The sequence below is a fragment of the Drosophila novamexicana genome, unplaced genomic scaffold (assembly GCF_003285875.2).
Source record: "Drosophila novamexicana strain 15010-1031.04,08,12 unplaced genomic scaffold, DnovRS2.1 tig00000796-arrow-arrow-pilon, whole genome shotgun sequence".
Lineage (NCBI taxonomy): Eukaryota > Metazoa > Arthropoda > Insecta > Diptera > Drosophilidae > Drosophila > Drosophila novamexicana.
In genome coordinates this window covers 794764-807908 of record NW_020824824.1, presented here as the reverse complement: position 1 = coordinate 807908, position 13145 = coordinate 794764, and the positions used below count along the sequence as shown (strand labels likewise).

The 13145-nt window shown below is 46.8% G+C and overlaps 2 long non-coding RNA genes across 9 annotated transcripts; both read right to left on the bottom strand.

Moving 5' to 3' along the window:
• Window positions 1-3630: 3630 nt before the first annotated feature.
• Window positions 3631-4451, bottom strand: LOC115763951. Of its 4 annotated transcripts, XR_004017980.1 has the most exons (6): window positions 4431-4451; window positions 4208-4373; window positions 4091-4134; window positions 4004-4015; window positions 3730-3848; window positions 3631-3666 (listed from the first exon to the last, which is right to left on the bottom strand). It is a non-coding gene; the product is annotated as an uncharacterized LOC115763951 (long non-coding RNA). The 4 variants fall into 4 exon arrangements; XR_004017979.1 differs by lacking the exon at window positions 4004-4015 and having other exon boundaries at window positions 3730-3888; XR_004017978.1 differs by lacking the exon at window positions 4004-4015.
• A 7729-nt stretch (window positions 4452-12180) lies between these two features.
• Window positions 12181-13001, bottom strand: LOC115763952. 5 transcript variants are annotated; one of them, XR_004017984.1, is made up of 6 exons: window positions 12981-13001; window positions 12758-12923; window positions 12641-12684; window positions 12554-12565; window positions 12280-12398; window positions 12181-12216 (listed from the first exon to the last, which is right to left on the bottom strand). It is a non-coding gene; the product is annotated as an uncharacterized LOC115763952 (long non-coding RNA). The 5 variants fall into 5 exon arrangements; XR_004017982.1 differs by lacking the exon at window positions 12554-12565 and having other exon boundaries at window positions 12280-12438; XR_004017983.1 differs by lacking the exon at window positions 12554-12565.
• Window positions 13002-13145: the final 144 nt, after the last annotated feature.

The window sequence follows — 13145 nt, the reverse complement described above, 5'->3', positions numbered from 1 at the left end:
CGAGTTTATGAGAAAAGAAACTGAATTTCTCGGTCACATCATCACAACTGAGGGTATAAAACCAAATCCCAACAAAATACAAGCAATTGTCAAATTCCCAAATCCAAAAACCCCCAAAGAAATTAAATAATTTCTAGGATTATTTGAGGTTCTAGTCGGGAGCTCCCTACTAGGGGATACCCTGAACCCTCTTATTTCAACACCAAATAAATTAATAAAAAAAAAGTTCCCTTGGAAGGGCTCGAATTTGCAACTGACCGCATTAATTACTGTCGACTCTACTCAACAGCCACACCAGCAAAAAAAAAAAAAATAATAATACTTTCCCCGGTAGGGCTCGAACTTGCGACAGACCGCACCACTTGCTATGCCTCTACTCAGCATCCACACCAACAATTAAGTACTTATGATAAAAAAAGGAACTAAAATAACATTCCAAAAAAAAACATGCAATTACCATGCTATTAGAATGCGAAGCAGACGCGCATGAATGTGTGTGTGTACATGTATACAGAAATTCTTAAAGCTACTGCCCATTCAATTGCGCAGGTGCATATAACTTTGGTTTTTCTTACCCGATCTTTATGAAATTTTCTACAGTATATCTTATTGTACAGTAGAATATTTGCGTATTCTGAAAAAATCAATTGCATTTAAATTGTGGTTTAAATTGGTTGGCAATAAAAGTTGGGTTATTAACTTGATGTATATCTCTGGGGTGGTAGCGGGGAGGTGACGATAGGTATGAAATAAAAGATATTTGAAATATCTATAATATTCTAAAAGCAACATATCATGTTTGGTGGCTCAAGCTCTTATTATTTACCCAATTTGATAAAAAAAACAGGATGTCGATATCGATTTTTATCGATTGCTTGGAAACGGAGTAAGTTATCGATTATCGGAAACAAACTCGATCTGCGCGGGAACTAGGAGCATCTACATCTATAATTTCTCTAGCTCTTATAGGTTCTGAGATCCTTTGGCTCATACATCCGGACGGACGGACGGACAGACAGACGGACATGGATAGATCGACTCGGCTATTGATGCTGATCAAGAATATATATACTTTATGGGGTCGGAGATGCTTCCTTCTGCCTGTTACATACATTTGGATTTTGCACAAATTCAATATACCCTTATGCCCATTTTTAATGGGTTCAGGGTGTAAAAAAGGGAGCAAAAATCAATATAAATGACAAAGACTTCAAATTAGCGTTTGAAAAGCTAATAGAACTCATAACATCCGACCCAATTTTAATATACCCCAATTTCGAAAAACCATTTTCATTAACTACTGACGCGAGTAATATGGCAATAGGGGCCGTCCTTTCGCAAGAGCATAAGCCTATATGCTATGCAAGTAGAACTCTCAACGAGCATGAGATAAATTATTCAACGATTGAAAAGGAATTATTAGCAATCGTTTGGGCCACTAAATACTTTAGGTCCTATCTTTTTGGTCGACAATTTCAAATCCTTAGTGATCACAGACCACTCGTCTGGTTAAATAACATGAAAGAACCTAACATGAAAATACAACGATGGAAAATCAAGCTAAATGAGTTTGATTTCCAAATTAAATACGTCCCAGGAAAAGAAAATTATGTGGCAGATGCTCTGTCCAGAATTCAGTTAAACGAAAACTTCGTAGGCGAAGATACCATTAGCACAAGAGCAACCATACATAGTGCTCAAGAAGACAACAGAAACCATTTACAAATCACAGAAAGACCCCTTAATTACTATAATCGACAAATCGAATTTGAAAAAGGAACAGAGAACGAAACAAAAGTAACGAATTACTTTTATAAAACCAACATAAAAATTACATACAAAGACATGACTAACACGCATGCCAAAGAATTAATAAAAGAATACTTATGCACAAAGAAAAGTGTGCTATGCTTCCACAGCGAAGCAGATTTTCCAATTTTTCAAGAAGCCTACTTAGAAATAATAAGTCCGAATAATTCAACAAAAGCAATAAAAACTAGTAAAAAATTAATAGATCGTCAAACATTCGCAGAATTCAAAGAACTAATATTAAACAAGTAAGAGGTTCTAGTCGAGAGCTCCCGACTAGGGGATACCCTGAACCCTCTTTTTCCATCAACAAATGCATATATATATTCTATTTTAGAAGCAACACATCATGTTTGGTAGCTCTAGCTCTTATTATTTACCCAATTTGCTAAAAACAGGATGTCGATATCGATGTTTGTCGATTGCTTGCAAACGGAGTAAGTTATCGATTATCGGAAACAAACTCAATCTGCGCGGGAACTCGGAGCATCTACATCTAAAATTTCAAGTCTCTCGCTCTTATAGGTTCTGAGATCCTTGCGTTCATACATACGGACGGACGGACGGACGGACAGACAGACGGACATGGCTAGATCGACTCGGCTATTGATGCTGATCAAGAATATATATACTTTGTTGCATTTGACGTTATCGGCAGCACCGAGGGTTACTCAGTTGGTTGCGTGCGATATTATCGGCCACGCCGATATCTTTTTGTCATATGGTCGGAGTATGCGGGGTGAAGCTGGGCCCACGGCGGAGCCCAAATTTTTGAAGGGTGGCAACGCCAGACATGCGATCCACGGCGCCAAAAGCGACGATTGCTATTGGCCGCCCGGTTCGCTCTTAAAGAGAATATGAGGAGAGTGGATCGCATGCCCTTGGATATGCCCTTGGCCTTCATTTGGGCCGTTGACCCAAAAAAATGCAGCTGTGCAGATGAGCAGCAACGGTGCCCGCCTCGCAAATGTATGCGTGTGCCGAAATTCGGCACCGATGGTGTGGCTGCCCAAAATGGAGGAGTTCGATTTGTTCAGCGGTTAACGGCGGGCGTGCCAGCTCGAAGTGAGCATAAAAGTTGTATATTGCATATCTGCTCAAAAGACTCGAATTTTTTCCCTTCTGCAAATTAAGCCGGCGCGTAATACAAATGACTTAACAGACAAATAAAAGTTTTGGTTTTGTGTTTTTTTTTGCCATTTAATAAATGTATCTAAATCAAACCGCTCGAGTCACAAAAAAAAATATAATAAAAAATTAAAAGAGACTTAAAACTTAAGTGCGACGAAAGACGAACCAAATAAGCCAAAAATTAGCGGCTCCGGCACCAAGGAGACCAGCTCGCGCACCAGAGAGGCCCACGAAGCATTCAAAGGCCAGGATTCAGTTCAGCGGCGCAAACCAGCCATATCCGCGACGCCGCCAGCAAGCGTCGGCGCAAACCTGAAGGCGACGAGACGAGCCACCAACGACCGGGCTCCAACAACGAAGAAGCGGCCACAGGCGACACCCCGCCCACATCCACCGAGTGAGTCCGTTCCATTTTTTTGCCCATCCTCGTTCGAGCCCCTGGCAGAGTCAGAAGAAGACTCCTAATTGCACTCCCTGAAAAGGAGTAGATTTTTTTTTTATCGTTAAATTTAGTTAATTTGTATTTATAAAATATATTTATACATAAATAGGCACTTACGCCGAGCTTCACTTTAGAGTGCGAACGGTGAGGGAGACTCCAAAGGTGATGCATCTGCGCCTGTAAAATATAAAAATCTAAAATTAACACTTGCGCGAACTATGCTCACATACTTACCTAATTTGAATTTACGCATTTATATCGCCCCTTACCACCCCCAGAGAGCTCTTCAGGTAGGGTAAGGTAGAATTAAGCGATTTAATACATACAATACATAATACGTGACATACCCAGTTTTAAGTAATTGTGTGGGCCATTGTTCCTAAATCGGCGCAACGATTGCCTCTAAAGTGCCTCCTTGCGCGTTTCTTTTGCGGCGACTAGCAATATCCTTGTAGTATTTCGTCGCCTGTTCCATTCAGTGTTGTAAAAAAATAAAAAAATTAATTCTATAAGATAAGAGAAAAATTTAGGAATTAATGCACTTTGTCAATTAGTATAAATATATGCAACAGTAATACGCACCTGGAGAAGAAATGTTCACGTGCATGAATATGAATTTACCTGAATAGAGACCTCGTGCAAATTGGAAAGAAATAAAAGAAATATTAATGCCAATAATTATAAGAATACACAAACCATTATACGCACCTGTGAAGTTAATGAATTATCCGCTTGCATGAGATCCTAAACAGCTGCGAGATAAATGCCATAAGCAATGATTATAATTGTTATACATTTTAAGAAAACGCAACCAATTATACGCACCTATTGAAAGAAATCATGTCCGGCTAAAATAATATTGTTGGGGAGAGTGGGCAGTATGGCCGACACGGGCTAATATAGGCCATTTAGTGGCCAAAATGAGGGAGACGAGTGGAGGTGATCGTCTCATGGTAGGGCGGGTACGCTGGGTCCGGAACCGGGGCCCGATCTGGAAGAGTAAGGTGGATAAATAGTGTTTTTTGTTAATTTATATTGAGTGTCTTACCTTTGTTGTTTACATTTTCATAGTTGTTACAGCTGTGTATTTTGTTCATGAGTTAGTAGTTCCGAATATTTGTTATCGATTATGCGGTTCATTTTGAGTAGTGTTGTGTGAGTCTGTTTTGCTACAGACGTGTAGCTTTGTTGTTATCGATTGTGCGGACTGCGGGCCAGGGATGGGACCACACCCAGAGAATCCGATGAGCCAGCCGGCGCGGCCCACTGAGAAACAAGCAGTTCCGTAACAATATGGCGCCCAATTTGAAGAAGCACTCGGCTTCTTTGAAGTCGGTGTGTAATCAAAGAAAAATAAATACGATAAAAATGAAGGTACAGAGGAAAGGACTCCCTTGGCTTCAGGACCCACACCGCTGAACGCAGCTCATAATCGCGCAGCGTGTAGTGGAATCCGAGAAGCACGACGGAAGTAGAGGTTATCTGAATATCCATCCATAAGCATGAGGGGTTTTTTTTGTAGTGGTTGATGGCCGTTCGCATGTTGGCGAAACATTTGCGACTATCCATCGTTCGCCTGGTGGTAGCCGCAACGACAAAGGCATCTCATGATTAAAAAAATGTGATATTAGGGTAGTTTAGTCAGATGTTATTTATTCAATTAGTAGTTTTTGTCTCATTTTGTGTCAATGTTGGATGTATGCTGGCCGTAGTTATACGAGCTTCGGAGACAGGTGACCCAGGACGATATAGAGCCGAGCCTGCGCCGCATCTGTCACACAGCATATCCCAAGAATGGCCAGAAGAGCGACGGAGACGGATCTTGCCATGGTGTCCATTGACATGGGGAGTTTTCTTGTCGCGGTTGATGACGGTAAGTCACGTTTGCTAGTTGGTGAACGTTCGCGACCGTCCATCGTAGCCTGGTGGTAGCCGCCATGACAAAATAACCTGTGACAAAATGTGATATTAGGGTAGGTCTGACTAGAGTTTGTTTAATGTTTTCTATTTGTTTTGTCCCACTCTGTGTTAACGTTTGGTGTGTGCTGGCCGTAGTTAAATGAGCTTCGGAGGCAGGTGACCCAGGACGATATAGAGCCGATCCTGCGCCGCACCTGTCACACAGCATACCCTAAGGGTGCACAGAAGTGCGACAGAGACCAAATAGCCTTCAAGGTAGCGTTCCTTGAATGCCGTTCGTCAGTCAAACTGACGAACTGAGCATGGGACGAATGCTGAAGTGTTGTCCACTGTCCAGATTATGCGTAGATTATTTAGCCTGTGTTAGGATTTGTCTTCTCTCCCCCAAGTATTTGAAATTAATTAGAAAGAAAAAAATTTAATTTTGTGAGTGTTTTTGTGGTCGATGTGTATTAATTTATTATCCTTTATTAGTTAGATTTGTTAGTGGGTGTTTATTTATTTATTAATTTATTAGGAATATTAGTAAAGTTTTTATAAGGGTTGTAAGCCTTGTAGAAGAGAGGGGTACTGTTCTCAGAAGGGATAAGTATGGCTGAGGAACAGGTGTCTGATTGGGCTTCTGACGCTGATGGGGCGTCGGCTCTGCCACCGCCGCGCCCAGCTGGAGGGCTGGTGCGAACGCCAATGAATTTCCGGGGATTTCCAGAGAGACAGATCCCGGAAGAGGGTCACCTGGTAGACTTGGAGAAAGAATTGGCGCAACAGGATAGACCTCCACGGAACCTGGAGTTCCCAAAAGCCCCGAAAGACTCAGTGCTCAAATCGGCGGCAAACGCGGCGATCGCTCAGGCCCACCAAACATATCTGCATGCTCTGCCATCTGGCATCAGCGAGTCCATCCGCGAGGAGATGCGAGCTGGCTTAATGGAAATGATGAAGGGCATCATTGATGTGCTTAGGCCGCCAGGGAGCCAAACCGCCGAGAATAACACTGCGCCGAAGCCGCCCAGACATGTCGAGCCGGGACCACGAACAGGCGCCATCCCGAAAGAACGGGAAGTGTTCCAGCGCGAGGCATTTCCACCACCGGTGCCACCGAAGCCCCATAGACAAGGCGCACGAGGGGCGGAGTATTCGTCCAGCAGCCCAGTTTACGTGGCAGATGCTCAGTCGAGGAACTGGCGTAACCCGAATAACCGCCATTTCCGAGTAGAGGACCGGCGAGCGGATGATTTTCAACCGGAGGAGGCGTACGCCAACGTGCGAGAAACTGCGTACATGAAGCTCGAGCGGTGGAACGTCAAGTTTGACGGCGAGGACGCGATGAATTCGGTCGAGGACTTCGTGTTCCGCCTAGAGTTCCTGCAGAGGCAGTATCAATGCCCGTGGAAGGAGGTCCTGCGCGGTTTCCACCTGCTCCTGACCGGCCGCGCCCGCGAGTGGTATTGGATGCACGTGCGGCATTCTAGGGTCGACAGCTGGATGCGACTGCGGCATGCCCTCTTGGACAGGTTCCGGGGCTACCAGACGGAACACGATGTAATGCAGGAGCTTCTACAACGAGAGCAGCAGGCCAGCGAAGGGGTGGATGATTATATCCACCACATGCGTCAACTCGCCGCGCGATTCCAGAAGCCGCTGAGAGACCGAGAGCTGGTGAAGATTATAAAGCGTGCTTTAAAAGAAAGTCTGGCGAAATATATCTATGCCATGGACGTACTCACCGTGGATGAGCTGCGCCAAGAGTGCCTAGAAGTGGAGAGGCACATGGGTCGCAGAAGCCGGACCTTCAGCCGTCGCGTTGTCCACAAGGAACGAGGCCCGTAGTCCACGAGGTTTAAGTACCACCGCATCTTACAGAAACGCCACCGGGAGAACGGGAGGAGGCATTCGTGCGAAGCAGAAACTCATCCCGAATTGTATGCTGGAACTGCAGACAGTTCGATCACGTCTTTAGAGACTGCCTGTCCAAGGAGCGGAAAATATTCTGCTATAGGTGTGGAAACCCGGACACTTTCTGCTCGCAGTGTGAAAACTGTCCGGGAAACCCCAGAGGGAGCGCGGTGATGGCGGGACAGACGCGTTCCGGGACGGCGACCGCGGGGAAGCAGGAGAGGGGCACCTACCAGAGCCAATAATCATTGGAAAGGAGACGGAGATTTGGAATAAGGATCAGGATAAGGCTGATTATAATAATAGTATAAGCAAAGGAGGAACACTTAGGGGCTTACCATACGAAGAACGTGTTCGGGCTTACATGTCGGCCCGAAATAGAATTTTTGGTGAGCGACAGCTGGAGGGGATGACGCTAGCCACCCGGAGAATGGTGAAGGCACGTGCGCGCTTCCGCAGACGCAGGATTACCAGGCGCCAGGTCGTCGAAGCGGTGAGACGGGAGGATAGTATAGACTCACGAGTATTCGCCGAAGTGGAGGTCGCTGGGGCCAAGATGAAAGGGTTGCTGGACACGGGGGCCTCAGTCAGTCTGTTGGGACAAGGATGCCGGGAGTTAGTGGAGAAACTGGGATGGGAAGCGCGGCCATACGAATCGATGGTGAGGACAGCGGCGGGTGCCAATCGCCCAATTTTAGGTCGCGTTGTTCTGCCTGTGAAATACGGGAATAGAAAGGAAGATATCGTATTTTACATGTGCCCGGACCTGCGACAGGAACTATACCTGGGAATCGACTTCTGGCGAGCCTTCGAGATCGCACCAGAGCTGCTCGGTCCGGCCAGAAAGTCCGAAACACCACCAGAGGCATCTGAGGTAACGGTAGCGAACCCAGAGGTGGCTTATTACCGGGACGACGACGACTGCGTGACGGATCCGGAAATGTGGGACCTGGACAACGATCAGAGGAGTCAGTTGGAAAGCGTGAAGCGCAGATTTCTCCAATTTGAGAAGGATGGCCTAGGGAAAACTCACCTGCTGCAGCACCGAATTCAGCTGATCGAGGGAGCAGAACCCGTGAAAGACAGACATTATCCGCTGTCCCCGGCCAAACAGGAGATCGTGTGGGCCGAGGTGGATAAAATGCTAAAGTTGGGCATCATCGAGGAGAGTGACAGCCCCTGGAGCAACCGGACGACGGTGGTGATGAGGCCTGGGAAGAACAGGTTTTGCTTAGATGCCAGGAAATTAAACAGTGTGACGGTAAAAGACGCTTACCCGCTTCCATGCATCGAGGGCATCCTATCGCGAATCGACGAGACTCATTTTATCTCTAGCGTCGACCTTAAGTTCGCGTTCTGGCAAATCGAGATGGAGGAGAAGAGCAGGGCGTATACGGCGTTTACTGTACCAGGGAGGCCGCTGTACCAGTTCCGCCACATGCCATTCGGGCTCTGCAACGCCGCTTAACAACTTTGCAGGCTCATGGACAAGGTAATCCCGGCGAATCTGAGGTCCAACGTATTCGTATACCTAGACGACTTGCTGATAATATCGGCAGATTTTCCAACGCACTTAAAATACTTGGAATTGGTGGCCGAGTGTCTGAGGAACGCGAACCTCACCATAGGCATGGCGAAGTCAAAATTCTGCTTCCGCAACCTAAACTACCTGGGTTTCATCATAGGCGGCGGGACACTGCGCATGGATCCGGGAAGAGTAGAAGCGATCCGGAACATCCCGAATCCGAGGACGGTCAAAGAACTACGAAGCTTCTTAGGTACGGCGGGGTGGTATCGCCGATTCATAAAGAACTTCGCCGAGATATCGGTACCGTTGACTGATGCCCTTAAGAAGAGAACGGGTAGATTTGTGTTGAGCGACGAGGCCATAGAAGCCATAGAAAGCTTGAAGTTAGCCCTCACCACAGCCCCGGTGTTAGTTCACGCGGATTTTCGAAGACCATTCTTCATCCAATGCGACGCATCTCACTACGGAGTAGGAGCCGTGTTGTTCCAGCTAGACGACGAACAACAGGAAAGGCCGATCGCATTCTTCTCGGCCAAACTCAACAAGCACCAGATCAACTATTCGGTGACCGAGAAGGAATGCCTAGCCGCCAAACTGGCCATACATCGATTCCGGCCGTACGTGGAGATGATGCCGTTCACGGTAATCACCGATCATGCGAGTCTGCAGTGGCTTATGAGTCTCAAAGACTTGAGCGGGAGATTAGCCAGGTGGTCCCTAGAACTGCAAGCGTTCCCTTTCTCCATGCAGTACCGCAAGGGAGCCGACAACGTCGTCGCAGACACATTGTCCCGAAGCGTGGAAGAGGTCGAACTGACCCCGGAAGATCTGTTGGGATTTCAGACCCCGGAGTTCGAGAGCACCGAATATCGAGAGCTGATAAAAGAGGTGATGAGCCAACAAGGGAAGTTGCCGGACCTTAGAGTGCAGGACGGACTTCTGTTCAAGAGGACCGTGCACGGGAGCTTGGAGGATGAGGTCGAAGGCACAAGTTGGAAGCTCTGGGTGCCGGAGTCGCTGACGGCAGGACTCATCCAACAAGCACACGCGGACGAGACGTCAGCTCATGGAGGCATGAGGAAAACGCTGCACGCGCTGCGCAGGCGATATTATTGGCCCAACATGGCCATACAAGTCAGGGACTATGTTCGGAAATGCGATACATGCAAGGAGACCAAGGCACAGAACTACCGAATGCAGGTCGGAATTGGGGAAGAAGTGCGCACCGACCGCCCCTTCCAGAAGCTATATATCGACTTCTTGGGGAAGTATCCACGGTCGAAACGAGGGCATGCGTGGATATTCGTCGTCGTAGACCACTTCTCGAAGTTTACCTTCCTGAAGGCCATGAGGGAAGCCACCGCGGCGGATGTCGTGAACTTCCTAGTGCATGAGGTGTTCTTCAAATTTGGCGTGCCGGAAGTGATCCATTCGGATAATGGACGACAATTCGTGTCAAAGTCGTTCGATGCGATGGTCCAGGCGTTTCGCATTACTCACCTGCGCACACCAGTGTATTCGCCTCAGAGCAACGCCGCCGAACGCGTGAACCGCACAGTGCTGTCAGCAATCAGAACCTACCTGGGTCAGGATCATCGGGAATGGGACGCGTACCTACCAGAGGTGGAAGTGGCGATCCGGAATGCGGTCCACAGCGCTACGGGAGTCACTCCGTTCTTCGCGGTCTTTGGACAGCAGATGTACCTGAATGGTTCCAGTTACAAACTGGCCAGGAAGCTGAGATCATTGGCCGACCACAGTATTTCTGACCTTGACGCAAAGGACAGACTGGCTGTAATCCGAAGCCAAGTCAAGGACCACCTGCACACCGCATACGAGCGAAGTCGCCAACGGTACGACCACCGCGCGCGACAGCTCCATTTGGAACCGGGCAGGAAGTGTGGAGGCGCAACTTCGCACTAAGCAGCTTCGGCAAAGCCTTCAATGCCAAGTTCGCCCGGAAATTCTTGAAGAGCCGCGTCGTCCGAGCCGTGGGAACCAACGCCTACGAGTTGGAAGATCTCCAGGGACGCGTGCTAGGCGTCTTCCACGCAAAAGATATACGAACATAATCGTAATTTGCTCACCTCCCTGCCAGGCAACGGCGGCGGCAGCGCCAGTCCCCCCTTTTTTTTGTGGGTCAGCGGCAAAAATATAGATTACTTGTCGTGGGTGTGGCCTACGTTGGGCATCGTTATTAGCCGGCTGGGTCAATCCATGAAATGCGCACGCAGATTCCTTGTAACTGTCCTTCATGTCGTTACAATAATCTGCGTGGTGATGTTGCATTTGACGTTATCGGCAGCACCGAGGGTTACTCAGTTGGTTGCGTGCCACGCCGATATCTTTTTGTCATATGGTCGGAGTATGCGGGGTGAAGCTGGGCCCACGGCGGAGCCCAAATTTTTGAAGGGTGGCAACGCCAGACATGCGATCCACGGCGCCAAAAGCGACGATTGCTATTGGCCGCCCGGTTCGCTCTTAAAGAGAATATGAGGAGAGTGGATCGCATGCCCTTGGATATGCCCTTGGCCTTCATTTGGGCCGTTGACCCAAAAAAATGCAGCTGTGCAGATGAGCAGCAACGGTGCCCGCCTCGCAAATGTATGCGTGTGCCGAAATTCGGCACCGATGGTGTGGCTGCCCAAAATGGAGGAGTTCGATTTGTTCAGCGGTTAACGGCGGGCGTGCCAGCTCGAAGTGAGCATAAAAGTTGTATATTGCATATCTGCTCAAAAGACTCGAATTTTTTCCCTTCTGCAAATTAAGCCGGCGCGTAATACAAATGACTTAACAGACAAATAAAAGTTTTGGTTTTGTGTTTTTTTTGCCATTTAATAAATGTATCTAAATCAAACCGCTCGAGTCACAAAAAAAAATATAATAAAAAATTAAAAGAGACTTAAAACTTAAGTGCGACGAAAGACGAACCAAATAAGCCAAAAATTAGCGGCTCCGGCACCAAGGAGACCAGCTCGCGCACCAGAGAGGCCCACGAAGCATTCAAAGGCCAGGATTCAGTTCAGCGGCGCAAACCAGCCATATCCGCGACGCCGCCAGCAAGCGTCGGCGCAAACCTGAAGGCGACGAGACGAGCCACCAACGACCGGGCTCCAACAACGAAGAAGCGGCCACAGGCGAGACCCCGCCCACATCCACCGAGTGAGTCCGTTCCATTTTTTTGCCCATCCTCGTTCGAGCCCCTGGCAGAGTCAGAAGAAGACTCCTAATTGCACTCCCTGAAAAGGAGTAGATTTTTTTTTATCGTTAAATTTAGTTAATTTGTATTTATAAAATATATTTATACATACATAGGCACTTACGCCGAGCTTCACTTTAGAGTGCGAACGGTGAGGGAGACTCCAAAGGTGATGCATCTGCGCCTGTAAAATATCAAAATCTAAAATTAACACTTGCGCGAACTATGCTCACATACTTACCTAATTTGAATTTACGCATTTATATCGCCCCTTACCACCCCCAGAGAGCTCTTTAGGTAGGGTAAGGTAGAATTAAGCGATTTAATACATACAATACATAATACGTGACATACCCAGTTTTAAGTAATTGTGTGGGCCATTGTTCCTAAATCGGCGCAACGATTGCCTCTAAAGTGCCTCCTTGCGCGTTTCTTTTGCGGCGACTAGCAATATCCTTGTAGTATTTCGTCGCCTGTTCCATTCAGTGTTGTAAAAAAATAAAAAAATTAATTCTATAAGATAAGAGAAAAATTTAGGAATTAATGCACTTTGTCAATTAGTATAAATATATGCAACAGTAATACGCACCTGGAGAAGAAATGTTCACGTGCATGAATACGAATTTACCTGAATAGAGACCTCGTGCAAATTGGAAAGAAATAAAAGAAATATTAATGCCAATAATTATAAGAATACACAAACCATTATACGCACCTGTGAAGTTAATGAATTATCCGCTTGCTTGAGATCCTAAACAGCTGCGAGATAAATGCCATAAGCAATGATTATAATTGTTATACATTTTAAGAAAACGCAACCAATTATACGCACCTATTGAAAGAAATCATGTCCGGCTAAAATAATATTGTTGGGGAGAGTGGGCAGTATGGCCGACACGGGCTAATATAGGCCATTTAGTGGCCAAAATGAGGGAGACGAGTGGAGGTGATCGTCTCATGGTAGGGCGGGTACGCTGGGTCCGGAACCGGGGCCCGATCTGGAAGAGTAAGGTGGATAAATAGTGTTTTTTGTTAATTTATATTGAGTGTCTTACCTTTGTTGTTTACATTTTCATAGTTGTTACAGCTGTGTATTTTGTTCATGAGTTAGTAGTTCCGAATATTTGTTATCGATTATGCGGTTCATTTTGAGTAGTGTTGTGTGAGTCTGTTTTGCTACAGACGTGTAGCTTTGTTGTTATCGATTGTGCGGACTGCGG